General features: G+C 42.8%; 1 protein-coding gene across 1 annotated transcript in view; it reads right to left on the reverse strand.

The window, feature by feature from the left end:
* The window catches only part of NT5C2 (5'-nucleotidase, cytosolic II), a 63,846-nt gene that overhangs the window by 47,716 nt on the left and 576 nt on the right, over positions 1 to 15,554 (reverse strand). The window lies entirely within an intron of this gene.

Genomic DNA, 15,554 nt, shown 5'->3' on the forward strand with positions numbered 1-15,554 from the left:
TCCCAAAGCACTCCACCGACTCTCATTCACATAATACATCTAGGGGCAGCAAAAGGTGCTGTCCCCGTTTTGTCAGCTAAGGATAGCGGGGCACAGAGAAGGTAGTAACAGAGAGCAAGTGGGAACCAAATGCAGAAGTCCTAATTCCCCAGTCTCTGTGCTAAAAACCAGTCTGAGTTCCTACCGCTGTCACGATGAATCACAGAGATGCAACGTATCTTCCTTGTGCAGTATACTTTAACACAAATTCAAATTTCAATACTTAGCATCAACTGGCAGACACCAAAAGGTCAGCTAAAAAGTATATTAAATATAATTTCATACTTAATGTTGCCAGCTTCGTAAATACAAGCATGCTCTGATATATGTGCCCTGCTTGAAACTGCACAGTAGGAATAATGCCTACACTGATACACCCTCAGCAAGCTCAAATCTCTACACATTTCTAAAGATGCCTGACTTCTGTTCCTTGCAGGAGTCAAACCCTGCGTTGAGCCCTGGCTCTCCCATGTTGCACCCACATTCCCAGCCTATTTACTTGTTTGCCATGCAACTATTTCAGTCTCCTCTTCAACACCGCCAGTCAGGCACTGTGCTTGATCGCACCCACCATGCCCACACTGAAGCTCTCTGCAAAGACAATGAATGAGTCTAGCGTATAAATACCAATCGTTACTCCCCTTTCCCTAACATGCCAGCCCTTCAATGGCTACGTCCCTGGAACAATCCTTTCTGTGCAGGCTCCCTCCTCAGCCAAGGGGTGACTGAACTCAGCTGGGGACTAGCTGAGCAGCCGGAGGCCCCACCAGCAGTGTCCAGGAGGGTAGAGCCCTCAAACACGCCACGAACCCAAACTGTGTGTCACAAACTCAGTGAAGGGATGTGACAGACGAGACAAAGATGAGACACCTTGGGACTGCTAGAAGGCAAGGTGACATAGAATTTCTAGAACCAAAACTGCCAACTAATGAGAAAAAGAGTCTGTTAAGTGGCATCTCTGAATCCCAGGAGAACTATTCAGGTGAGCTAAATACTGAAATCTCTGCTCACGCTCTGCTTGGGAAGAACAGTGCAGAGAAAATGGGTGGGGGACTCCCCAGTCCACATTTTAATGTTCCTGATAACTCAGAACTACAGGTCCCAGATGTACAGAAGTCAGTATGACCACAGAATCCAGGAGTACCATCAAAACACACAGGAAAACAGAACAAACTGCTCCTTGACCTCCTACCAGTACAATGTAAAAAAGAAAAAAAGTCTTGTGATACACCAACTTGCAAAACTTGGTGGAGGTCCCACTTTTGGAAATCTAAGGACAATAAAAAGATTTTCTAAGAAATCCTTGCAAGAGAGCAGAGGCACTACTGAACAGAGATGAAGAACAATGCAGAAGGAGTAGAATTCTTCAAGAAATGTCTCTAGTTTCCATTTTAAAAAAACGATGCTAGTCCGTTAAACCCTCGATGATAACAAAGCATATCCCACTCAATTTGCTACGAACGAGAATGTTAAACAATACACAGAGATGAACACCTTTAACCAGCCAGTCTGGTTGAAGTCTCCCCAAGAATCCTAAAATAATTAGCTGCATATATTTTAGGCTATGTCAGCTTTACCTGATGGCACAGCTAGGACATGCACTGCAAATCACAACACTGAATTCAGTTAATGAAGAATTAGAAGACAAAAATATAATCAGTCTTGGTGAAGGTATCAGTTATACTAGGTATCTAGATCACGTCTACAGATTCTTGAAGACTGAGAACTACCTGTACTTACGCACGACAAAAGCCCCAAAGCAGTAGGCTTCTGACTCGCTCCAAGCCGCAGGATGCCGAACGATGTTCCAGTTTTGTTCTGAATTGCAGCCTTACACACCAGCTCTGTTAGTTCACATAGTTCCCTCCCTCTCCCCCACAACCCTGGGATGACAATTCAAACCACTCTGTGTTTTACTGCCAACGTTTCTGCTTAATAGCCAATGGCAAATTGTTTCCGAAAGGTGTTTTCAATTAGTGACACTTTTGGAAAATTAGTATGTCCATGACTTGAGATCTCTGGCAACACTGGAAAGCCCACAGTTTCCAAATATAAGCAGTGAAGCTTGTAAATGATCTAAAGCAGAAAATTGACTTTTTTTTTTCTTCTCCTTGTGCCTAAAGTTAAGTTCTTCAATTGAAGAACTTCCACTTCTGGGTGGCCACCTCTCTGACAGCAAGGTTTCAGGTTCATGATGGCAGGAAGGACAAAATACGATCTTCCTATTAGAATATTAAATTACTTCCAAGAGACACTTCAAAGCTTACTCTCAGCTCATGATAATACTTGAGGTTGGCTTTAAGCAGGAAGATTCTGTATGCCCATTACAGGGTATTAAAGAGGTAGAGACCTGCTGTTAAGAGCCTGTTAAGATTAACCACAGACACATGTTTTGAGCTTACAGTAGATCCCACTTGCAGTACAAAGACTCACTGGATTACATTAGATTGATAACACTCTTCTTGCTCCATGGATTGTATTAACCTCCCACCGCCAAGCTTGCAATCTCCGACACTGGCTTTGAGTCCTCCCGCAGGAAGGGGGTAGCTGTTTCTCTTGGGCACCACTGCAGTGCTGACATCAGTGAAGCTCCTTTTTCCAAAAGGGTGCTTTTAATGAAATTGGTAAAGCATTCCCAGTCATACCTTTATTTAAGTATGGTCTGACTGATAGATGATGGTAACTCATGGGTTATTTCTGAATGGGTAAGGTATTAGAAAGGAGAATGCTATTCATGTGGCTTATTATAGGATTTGATTTAATTTCAGGCTGAATCTTCTCTGTTGTAAAGCCAGGTGCTAAAGTAATGGCTATATATCAAATAAGTTGTAAAATATATTTAACAAAACCCTGCTTATTTTACATGGATTTTTTAATCAGACTATTTCTACTGGCAACCATATCCACAGAGTGGCTGCACAGTGCCTAGAGCTCCAGCAATAATCCAGCACCCAAATGCATTAGACGCACTAAAACCCACAGACACGATAAATTTGGAGTTTCTTCGGGTGACCACCCATTTTTCATCCAAGGAGTTCTATTCATTGAGGAACTCCAAAGAGCACTTTGTTATTTAAAACATTATTAAATTTTATTTAAAACATTTTAAGCATTATTTAATCATCATCAATTTTATGGACGGTTAGAAAGGAATCTGGAAAACTATGAATTCCACAGTGCAACTCTGTGAAGAGCAAACCTCAAATCTGACCCTCTCTGAGTACCATGAGACCATCCATTCTCATTTATTTGTAACTGAGTTTACTGCCTTGAAATGGGAACCACAAATTGTCCAGTGAGCTAATTAACATATTTTCTAGTTTCCATATAGCTCATGCTTCTCAGTATTTCCTGCAGAATTACCATTTTAATGAAGTTGTTTCCAACATACTGTTTCTTACACAAACAGTTGGTTAGAGGTAATGTTAGTTCTCCACTTTTCCAAGTCTAGTGTGCCCTGTATCGTCCCACTGCTAGAAAAAAAGGACGACCATACTTAAGGAATGTGAGACTTGATCCAGAAGAGCAAGAGCTATGCCACAGAGAAGAATCAGTGAACATGAGCTCTCAACGAAATGCTGTGACTGCAGGTCAAATATGATCCTGGGATGTACAAGACTACCAAGCAGGACTCCACGTGCCTATCTGTCACTGCTACAAACACTCCTGGAAAACTGTCTTCAGCCAGCTGTCCCCATTCAAGAACGATACTGATTATATTGAGGAAGGAATAAAGCTGTGAGAGGGAGTAAGGCTGGAGTGGAAGATTGCCAATTTACAGAGAGCGGCTCTGCAGGTAATTTGAAAATAGTCTAGAAGCATTTATGTACAGGAAAGCAGCATGACTGTGGAGGGCTCTTAGTCTAGCAATGACAGAACAAAAGCCCATGACTGGAAATTAAATAAATCTACATAAAAAATATTAACAGAGAGGACAGTTAATTATGAAACAACTTAACAAATTTCTACAGTAGTCCTTCTATCACCAGAGGGCTCTAAGTGAAGGGGGGTGGTGGTGGTGTGATGTTTCAATTAGCCTTTTTTCACAGAGTCAAGAATTAATGCAGAAAAGTCAGCCTGAGCTACACAGCAGGTCAGTCAAACTGAGTATCGTGCCTCAGGTGACTCTTCCTCACCTTATAAATCAATGTATCAGTGACTAAGAGGATGAGGCACAAGCAGTATTGGAAAGAAACCTCCAGAGAGAGGTTTCACCCGGAGAGAAGGTGAATGGACAAACAAAGGCTCTTTGGAGCCAACACTAACATGAACTGTGCACCTTAATGGCCCTGGGAAACAAGCTTCCTTGGGAAAAGGTCTTCAGCAGCCTGCAGCAACCTCTGCTGCAGAGGTTCCCAAACTGCTGTCCAACTGAACGCCTGCCAACAGCAAGCATGGACCTGGCTTAGATGATGTTCTCACTGCTTTTTGTTTCCAGCTGTTAAATTCCAGTAAGAAACATGTAAGATAATTCAAATATTTTACTCACTGTTTTTCCCGTAAGCAATTGCTCTAGTTGCACAGGGTCTTGAAAGATTAAAAACTAGAGATGAATTTGATCCCTCTACTGTAATACAGTCCACCCTAAAGAAAATATTTAAGAGTTCCCATGTATTTACTTTAGCTGAAAACTGGGAGGTAAGCTTTGATGCAAATGCCCACCACAATGGGAACTCAATGTTTGACTGGTATCTGCAAATACTAGTATCATTGCTACGAAGATGAAGCGTGACAGTGTGCTAGCCAAGCTGCAGGTTAACATAAACAGCACGAAAGGCAGAAATGTCAGCATGGAAGTGAACACACTGAATTCTGCAAATCAGAAAGGAAAGTCAAGATAAACTCTTCTGTTCTTTTACGTCAAAAATCTATAGCATCTTTAGCAACAAATAAACTTGCCGGCAAGAACAGACAAATATAACCCCTGGTACTCAGCAGCCAGAGCACTGCTTCCCATTCTCAAAGGAAACTGCCAGTTTCTTCTGTCCCCTTCAGCTTCTCGCCCCTCAGTAATACCCTTGGTATTCAAACCTGTGCAAAGATCTATTACCAACTCAGGATAGCTGAACACCTCTTTGTGAGTTACAGTTCCCAAAGAGAGAGGACAAGATGAGACATGCCATCCCCGGAGAGAGAACTAGAAAGCCATCCTTCCACATACCGATTTCAAACTAAGGAACAACTGCCACTCTAACCTGCTATTAAGGATTATACAACAGTAGCTCTTTTGGCAGCAGGTCACAGTGTTGCAAAACAATGATGCTTTTCATTAGATTCCACTGTGTTTCAGGAAGCAAATACAGACTTAACGGGCCTTTCCAGAAGTGCGGCAGCAACTGACAAAGTATTTGAGATGCACAACTCTGATCAGTAGCACAGTCATTCTGAAAGCATGCGACTGGGTCAGCTTGGATAACACAAACAGCCAAAAGTCCTCTTTATCTTCTAAACACTGAAGGTGAGGGAGGACATTTTATTGGCTTTCCTTACTGACTGTGCTTACTGGTAAAAAACCCTCTTGTCTCTGAAGATCACATCCCTGCTTCATTAATATTTTATAGAAAAAGCAAAGATACTGAGAGCTTATTCTGGCTTTTTTCTAATCTTTGAAGGTAAAGGGAAGAATAAGGATGGTTTTTTAGAGACACTTGAACCCTCTTCCATGCTGGATGGGCCCTCTCTACATGTTTATGGGCTACATAAACAGATGGGACAGCAGAATCAGCATCTGAACCATCTCTGTAGGCTGGAAACATGAGTTCACATCTCCTGCCAGCCTTGGCTGAAAGCGGTCCCTGCTCAGCCCAGGTGCAGATAGCCAGCTGGCTAGTCAGCATGAGTCCCAGGGCTCTGGACACAACACTTGCCAAGGGACGTGCTGCTGAGTAAAGAAGCTGGCATACTTGAACAGGGGAACACTGGCTCCTCCTTCAAAAAAAAAAGTTACTGAAAATAAACACTGAGATCAACAGCTGAAGACGATCCGGTAATTCTGAGAGCTGATCTGTCAAAACCAGCGACAACTCTTTTTTTTCCTTGCTAAGAGTTTTCTTCTCCAGCACCATTCCCTTCTCCTCCCACCTTCTTTAAGGAAAAAGCTCACCAAATGCTCATTGGTCTCTCTCCCTTTTGAGATCTTACCCACTAATAACAGACAGATCATTGACAAATAAACCTATCTTTTCAAAAGAAGAAGGGTGAGTTGAGGACTATGGAACTAAGCCAGACACAGGAGAGAAAGCCTTAATACCCAGCAAGGCCACAGACTTGATATGCAAAACTCAACCAGTTTTCAACTTGCTGTTTGTCCACAAAACATAAACAAGATAAAATAATGGTACTCCTCAGCCATATCAGGCACTGTGAAGATAAATACAGAAATAATTTAGTTAAGAGAATCTTGATTCTCAGTTATCCTAACATACAGGGCTCCAGACACATACCAGCCTACTACAGAATTCATGGGCTTCCTACTTTTGTCTTTAATAATGGTTACCTATCCCTTTTCCAAGAAGCCTTCCCTGAGGCTGATCTAGCCTCTCAGGTGAGAACAGCAAGAGCCTTCTGCATCCAGGCTCAGCTCATCAAAATCGCTCCTGGGCTGGCTCTAACACTCTCCTGAAATGCTTACAAAGGCCAGAAGTACAACTATCTCTTTCTCTATGTTCCTCCTAGTTCAGTAACCACAGGTACCCCTCACCTGAGCCGCACAGAAATCCTTTCTCCCCAAACCAGAGGTTGGACATGTGCTTACCACTCATCGCAGAGATCAGAAAGGTGCATACCCAAACCTTTCCTGCACTGTTCTTAGCAAGCAGCCCCACACAGCAGCTCCTTGCCGATGAGAATCAAGATACATGGACCTACCAACCGAGCAAGCACAAAGGTGAAAAAACAGGGAATGTCAAGTCTGTAGGTGTTTTGAAGTGCTCTTACAGTGTGAAGTTCCCCTCCACATAAAGAGCACAACCCATTCCTTTTCTGACCTGTTTTTTTAATCAGAGCCAAACATAGTAATTATAGTCTGCCTGATTACAAAAGAAATTACAAATCTATCCTTAGGGCACAATAGTGTCCCCATGTAGATGTTATCAGCCCCCAAATCTCATTTAATCTTGACAGATGTGTAGAACCAAGGAAACTCTGTAAGTAAATTAATTTTATGAATACCTTCTCTGCAGTACTCCCATGCTCTTCCAAAAGTCTGCTAATTCATACAGTATTTCTTAGGCAACTTAAGTAACTTAATTCATCTGTAAAATAACTGAACATCTAGGATGACTTTGAACTTCTGCTAAGTCTCTGGCTTCTCTTTGATAACCTAACTGTCTCAGCTTTATCAATTGATACCAAAGGCCTAGATTATAACATTTTCCAACTGTACCAACTTTTTTTCTTCAGAAACTTCTTACTACCTCATCCAAACAAAACACAAACCACTAAGTTTATTTGGGGAAAACAAAGTCATCTTTCCATGGTCCCTTCAGTTCACTGTTTTTTAATATGTTAAATCAATCCTACTGACATAGGAGACTGTTCCCCAGCAGGAGCTGAGGAGGACACACATAGCGCTCTCTCTGTACTTGTCTCAGCATATATAGCGCTCTCTCTGTACTTGTCTCAGCATATATGGTACTCAGAAGGAACATGGATGAAGTGCGAGACCTACTTCATCAGCTGTAACCTGGAAGAAACCTGTCAGCCTGAAGGGTGAGAGAACATTAACAAACAACTATGAAGGCATCGTCAGCAGGTCCCTGTTATCCCAAAACCAGAGCTGAGAGTTTCCGACACTGAACCCTCCCTCTGGCTGGGACTTCTCTCTTCAGGGAACCTCAAGTATCTTGGCAGTGTAGACTTGAAGACTCATTCAACAGCGCAGTCTTGTGCTCCTGCTGCAGGTGAGTGAACAGCTTGAATCCCCTAGGTTCTGAGACACCTTTAAAAACGTTTGTCCCAAGCAGAGTAGTACGACAGCCCTGATTCAGAGAAGGACTTCTTTTTCAGCATGTTACCTGACCTACAGTAGCCGCTATAAAAATAGCTGACCATGCACCCAGCCAGCACAAAGCCTCCTGTGCAGCCACAGAAATGCCTCCTTCTAATTGCTTTCAAAACAGCAACTGAAAAAAATCCCAGCCTGGCTCTGAGCGTCACAACACGGGAAGACAGTTCTCTACATGTCCTAACCTTTCCAATATTTGTTCTTGACCCCACCAGCACACATCGATTTATGAGGACGGAAAGTGCTTTTTATTACTGTCTTTGTTAATGTCTACTCACTACATGTCTGTGAGGAAAAATGAGTGGTAGATGAGTAAAACATTGTTAGTTTTTCATCATCTGTTCCCTCCTGATTGCTCAAGTTTAGCAAGCAGAGTTTTTTGGCCTCGGCTCATAAAACTGCCAGTGCAATATTGCAAGAGAAGTTAAAATACATGTAAAACAAGAGGTTAAGAATTTACCTAACCTATTATCACATGAAAAAAAAATAGGAGAGGTTAGATTACACATGTGTTTTTAACAAACTCTTAGAAAGACTACAGCGTTATTTCTCTGGATCAGAAGTGAAAAAGTCCCCAAATTATTGATGGATATTTCATCCCAGATCACAGCAAGTAAAGCTCTTTCCAATTTGTATAAAATTTGCTCATAAAATATCACACACATCTCTGCAGATGATTCCAGCAATGACATTTTTTAACATACTCACTCTCTATAAAATCATCCCATTTCAACACCACTATAAGGAGGGCACTAATAAACACCAGAATATGTGCAAGACACATTCTGCTCAGGATGTCTGCAGTCACCAAGTGGTTAATGGTACGGGCAAACTAATGCCTTCTAGAGGCTCAATTCGTATTATTAACTAAAAAGGACTTAGCAGAAGATCGTCTGGTATGCTAGTCACTGCTTAGCAGTGACACTTTTGAGTAGAGCAAGGGTTTTGAAGAACAGAGAAAAGGGGGTTTGTGTCTACTTACTTGAACCACTTACAGCTTTATGTAGCAAATGCTCGTTTTTATCATTCTTCCCTAGCAGAGCTCTATCCACCCCTGTCAGCTGCAGCCCTGCTTTTGATTACAGGTGGAAAAGGTCTGCTGAACACTTCTCCCTTCAGAGAGACCCTGTTCATGTGTTTGTATTTCCCTTTAGGCAATGTTTTATTTTCCTTTTTTTAACAAAGGGAAGTGATGTGGAAATGCAGCATGCCAAAACACCAAAAGACTCAAAACAGGGGCTGCCTTGCTGACCTGCCCTTAAACATCACCGGTGCACCAACTGATGCTTGTGACATGAAGTGGAAAATGAAATCCGACTCCTGCCTCAGTTTCCAGACAGCAGAACTAACAGATGATTTACCAGTCTGGCTTGCTTCTATGTTAAATTCCTCTTTCCAGCTTCACTCGGCCACTTGTATTCAGTGATGGGAAAGCTACAGGAACTGAACAGGAAGAGCAGTTTCCGGAGCCAGCCTCAAGCTAACTGGTGCTCAGAGCACCTGCAATTTTTGTTCAACTGATCAGTTTTTTCTGTAGGGAATGAACTCATCCCAACCTAAAGGCACACAGAGAATAACATTATAAAAGTAGAACTGAACAAGCAATGAAAAAGAAACAACTATGCAGCTATTATGGGTATCTGTTCTTAAAAGGTCTCAGTGAACTCTGCATAGGATGGCAGAAACTACATGATTTAACCAGGACACTCGGGACCAAATCTTGCAGCCCTTTCCTGTGACTTCAAAGGCCATGTATGTCTTTGCATAGTCTTGAAATGGAATTGCTTTGTAATATCCAAAAAGGTGACTTGAAAAGATCAGAAAGAAACATTTGAAATACCTTTGCCAACATGTTTAGCTCTTCCTTTGGGGGAAAAAAAAAGGTATCTCAGAGAAAGCAAAGGAACTCAACAATTAAAAAGATTATTTATTTTTAATTGCAACTGGTTCTATTTATTCACTTCCAAAATTACCTAAGCAGCCTGCTGTTTACTAGCACTTACTTTTAGATGTTATTATTGGTAATTGCTGCGTTATGATTACAAAGCACTGGCATAAATCTCACTCAGCACCTCTTTGGGTTTCTGAGGGCAGAACATTCACATGCTCTTCTCTGACCCCATGTCCCTAATTATTCACCATGCATGCCTATGTGCAACTCATCACCAAATGAACCAACCCAAACACCAGCTAAATTCAGCTGGTCTAGAGATTTTAGTATGCTTTATGCTAAACCATCGGTCTTCTCTCTTTTGAATTTACCTTCCCTCCTTGGTTATTTTAGAAGCCAATTAGAAAGTTTCTCTTGTTATATGCCATGGCCAGATGCACTACATCTGACGCAAATGCCAAGAGGAGCACAGTCCAAGTAGTAAAGTATGAGTTGATTCCCACCCACAGCTACCATTCTCCAAAGGAGATAAGGAATACTGATTTCAGCAGCACACACTGCCTGAACAGCTAAACGCTTCCTCCTGAGCCTAGCGCACACAGCTGGGATGCAGCTGTTGCTACCGCAGCAGTGCAGGCAGCAGCTACTGCCAGGGGAAAGACAGCAGCTCGCACAAGGGGCAACCCACCCAGAAGGTCCCACAGTCCAGACCTGGCCACCACCGACTGCCAAAGCTGGACCACCCCCGTTGGAAAGTATTTTGGGGAAGTGCACCTTCCTGGAGGGTTCAGCAAGAATTTGCTTCCTGAAAATCTAGCAAGAATGTATCTTAAGTGTTTTACGTATTATGCCAATGTTAACAGGGAGAACTACAAGGCCTGGGTCAAAGCCAGCTAATCCAAAGGCCTGTTCTTAAGTAAACAGTGGAAAACCACTCTACTGCAGAGCCTCGCACAGAAACCCGTACAGGAAATCTCTGTTTTACCCTTTCCTCTGAACCAATTGTGCCAAGCAAGGTTAAATGATCATCCTGTAGTAAGCATATATGCAAAATAGTAAGTCTTTGTTCGAAAATATCTGGAAGGCAGCTGGGAGCTGTGAAAACTCTGTAACTACATTAAGCTAAGTTTGGAACGCATAATGACTTCAAGGAACCTTTGTTTCTAAATAAATCACTTGTGGTGAAAAGAGCCAGAATGGTAGTTTTGGAGACTGAAACTGCCTTCTTATTTACAGGATGGATACAATACAAGCAGTACTAGAGTACACTGTTCCCACACATCTGTTTCTACTAACTTATTTCACTTTGGAGCCACCCTCAAATCTCAGAAGAATCACATCTCCTTGGGCCACCCTTTCTTCTTCCATCCACCTACAGAAGCTGTGCCCACACGTCCTTTAATTTCAAAAGAGAAACCAACAGGTTGCTCACGTCCCAGCATCATTTCTGTCGGTATCTCATTACTGTGACTCCTGCTCTCCACATTGAATGGGCTCAGACCTTTGCAGAATTTAAAGCAGTTTTAGCTGGTATGATGCACAGGGTAAGAACCCACTTATTTTCTTGCTTATGTGTTAAGAGAAGGTAGCATGCAGATAATCACAGTGGGGTTTCCAACCGCCCCAGTTCAGTCAGAACTTTCTTTCTAACGAAACTACTAAAAAAGGGCTAGCTGTGCTGGTAAACCCCGCAGCAGGTATTCACACCCAGAGGATGATAAGCTAAAGTCACCAGCAAGCAACAAGTTTAGCCTCTACCATTCTGTACCAGACTTGAAAAAGTGATAGGACTGAGAGGGCTGGCACACAGCCATTCACTACTCCTACGTTTGGGGACCCAACTGTCCGGGAAGTAACAGCAAATCTGCTTTTGACCTTATAGTAAGGTGCATATACTGTTACACATTCAGGTAGTAGTAAGATTCGACATAGACTGCTGTGGGGTGTTTTGGGCTGAATTACTCAGGGACCCTTCTTGATCTCATGCTGTCATATAAAAAATGTATTTCTCCCAATATGGCTTCATACAGGCAGGTGCCCCAAGCACCTTTTTAGCCCTGCTAACATGTGCATGGGACTTAATGACTATGCTTATGTAGGTGGGTTTAGATTATCAATTGCTTACAGCAGCTACCTTAAATACCTACGCAATTTTTTCCAGATGTTGCTTAAGGTCTATTTACCGTACATTAAGTTCTATTTATTGTACATGCTGGATTCTCTCTGTGGTTGTGTTAAGAAAGCCAACCCATGTATACATGCTCTCTATATAGAGTACACAGTCCAAGGTTCTAGGAACCATTCCAGTTAAGGAGACATAATGATTAAAAAGCAAAATACAGCTCATTGCTATGAGCATCATAACCATGACACATAATAATAATTTCTTTAGTAGCATAAACCAGACGTTTTACAACAGGAAATATTTATATGAATGTGCACTTTGAAGATACTCAAAGAATAAGATATGCTTCAGCACAGAATAGCCAACTTTTGAAGACTCAGATCACGGCCATTTCAAATATAATTTCAAATTATATTTGTGCCGCTGACACTATAAATAAAATTTTAAAACTAGATACAGTACAGACAATAAATGAAGAATTCCCATGCGCTGACTTGGTAACATATCTCATCCCAAACACATCCCAAAGAGCGAGACGAGGCTTCCATTCCCGGGCACATTCTGTTCACTTTTCTGTCCTATTATTCTCACTGCTAAAAAAGCCACAGCTGTTTTATATCAGGACACCCAGCATTCGTGAGCCACCCTGAGGCAAGGACACGGCGCAGAGCAGGCACTGCGAACTCATCCCAAGGTACATCACTCAGGCTGTCCTCTGCTGACTTATTGCGCTGTCCTCAGTTTCCCTTGGGGTAGAGCATAAGTGCCTTGCTCTCTTCATGGGTTTACGCTGGATGGCATATGAGCACTCCTTATCCTGAGGTGATGAGTTACTGAGGTGTTCTTTTTAAAGGAGTGAAGACAAGGCACAGCCCTGCCAAACAGCAAGCCAGTTCCTATGACAACTTTCCACTGCAGCCTGGCTGGAGACCATTAATCCACCTTCCCCAGGCCAAGCAGCTTCGACATGGTAACTTTACTTTGGGTCATCACAGACCTCTGTAGGATTTTCACCAGTGGCTGAGCAACAGCAGGTTGCATGATACTGAACCACCCAGATCCACAGCACTCCCTAATTTCAAATTCCTACAAAAGAATGGGTTCGCTCAGTGCGACTGCATGACCTCGCTTCTGTCTCTTGCCCAAGATTTTCAGGGCAGAGCTGCAGCCAACCCTTATTCCTGCACCTCCTTGTGAGTCAATATCTACAATTTCTGTAGGATTCAAAGGTTGCAGATCAGCTCAGTTTGTCCTGGAGCACCGCAAACCTACTCTGCAGCCAGCCTGGGACCATCCCCAGGTAACAGCTCATGCTACAAGCTAAGCATCCATCTATCAGTTTCTAAGTGAAGCATTATTTTATTAAGCTGAACTGCAAATAACAGGTATGATGTGAGCAAATAAACCTACACGCTTTTTCAATAAGCATCAGTTAAACACTATTTTAATAGCTTGCTTCCCTTTTACTTTAGATGCAAAAATAATATACTTGGATATTTTTAAAGGAAATAAACCACTCCTTTCAATGTTTCCCCAAAGAGTACAATACTGCAGTGTTTACCAGTAAACACCACACTAAGGTTTCTGTTTTCTCAAAAACAAACATTCCCCTGGAAGTTAAAAAAGTCCAGGATAAATATTTCTAGTGATTTTAGGAAGGGTCTATTAAGTTTCAATTCGAGCTGTATTAGCAATCAAATACGACAAGGAGTAGCAAATCAAGAGGGTGTGTGTGTTACTATTATTATTGTTATTAAAAATTGCCTACAAACTGGAAACTTGCCTGGGAAAATTTTAGCTTGCATCTGATTTTTGCTAGCGTATATCCTAGAAACAACATATAACACTAATGCTACCGATGCAAATATACTAACAGGCTGTTAATTTCAAACCTCAGCTGAAAACATTTCTCCCATTCTTACAATTTTTCTCCCCATTTATCTCTGCGATTGTACTTAATTCAATGGAGCATTTTAAATGTAATTCGGTGGTGCATTTTGCCATACAATTTGTTTGAATAACGCTATACAGAGTAAAGGTTGTATTGTACTATATAATGAAACTACGTCTATGCTTGAACAAACTCCAACTGCTGTTAATCAAACCAGCAAGTTCCTGAATGATCTTTTGGGCTCTGGACTAATGGCAATAGATTATTTTAAATAGCAGTTCTACTCTAAAATATGTTTAGGCTGACATGGGCTGACAAGGACTGTGACAGACTTCCACAGCTAAGCTGATTGGTTCACAAGTAAAACACCAGGGTTTTTCCTCACTGCTAGAACTACAAACTCAGCACAGGATCAAAATGTAGTTTTGAGTTTTGTTTCTGGTTTTCAGTAAAACCACATAGCACCTGAAAGGACCTGAAAATGTTCATATTTTCGATTTACACACTAGTGACAAACAGGTATATGGATCAATACAATATATTTCAGATAGTGACAAAATGTTACTCTAAACTGACGCAGAGGATCATTTGGATGGGTAAGAGGGGGACGCTTCTAAGTGACTACTTAGAAAGCATTTTGCAACCTTTAAGGTTCAAATGGTAAATCTTCCAGAGCTAAAAAAAAAAAATAATCTTTTAAAACATGAGTGATTATGCCTTGGGAGGAATGTTCTCAAGACCACGTCAGAGAGGATCCTTGGTATCCAGCTTGGCAGCCTTTAGAAACACTAGCAAGGGAATAAACTTGAGGGTTTCATAATCTCAGTGGTTCCAGGAATTTTTAAAACTGCCTGTGCTACGAGAAACAGTACTGCCCTATTAAGTCATCTAGTCTATCAGAAACCAGTGCAGGTTTGTTTCCGCCATATATTTTGCAACATTACTTTTGGCACAAAAGGAGGGATTAAAAAAAAAAAAAAGCATAAGCAAAATGCAGGCAAAGCAGTTTTGCGTTGTCCTTATTTATTTATTTATCCGGTGCCTCGCTCCCGGCTTTAGGTTATCAGCTCAAGCCTGATGCGGCCGGATTGCCAAGAGCCACTCAAACGCAACAGAGCAGTGACAATGAACCCTCCTCGCCCTGATGCAAGGCTGTCCGGGAAGCGTTCTGCCCAGCGCCGGGATCGGGCTTGCTTTCCTCAGCGAAGAGGATCGCCTCTAACCACCTCCCCAGCCGGGCTGGCGGCTACCCCGGGGGGGGAAGCTGCGGGCTGAGAGGTGCCGCCGGGACCCCTCCACGTCCACGTGGGACGGAAGGCGGAAAAGAACACGCCGGGTGGGTGCTGGCCCCAAACCTCAGAAACGCCTTCCCGAGGGCTCCTTCTCCTCACGCCGCGCCTCGGACGGACGGCGAAGAGGCGGGAGAGCGCTCCTCGCGCCGGGGCGGCAGCCAAACAGCCACCCTGCCCCGAGGAGAGGGGGGCAGCTCCGGGGCGCACCCCGCCGGCCACCGGGCCGGGGCAGCCTGCGGCTGGGAGGGAGCAGCTCGGGGGCCGGTGGGGACGGGAAGGGCTCGGGGGTTCACTCCGCCCCGGGGACGGGA

Source organism: Haliaeetus albicilla, chromosome 11, assembly GCF_947461875.1.
Source record: "Haliaeetus albicilla chromosome 11, bHalAlb1.1, whole genome shotgun sequence".
Classification (NCBI taxonomy): Eukaryota; Metazoa; Chordata; class Aves; order Accipitriformes; family Accipitridae; genus Haliaeetus; species Haliaeetus albicilla.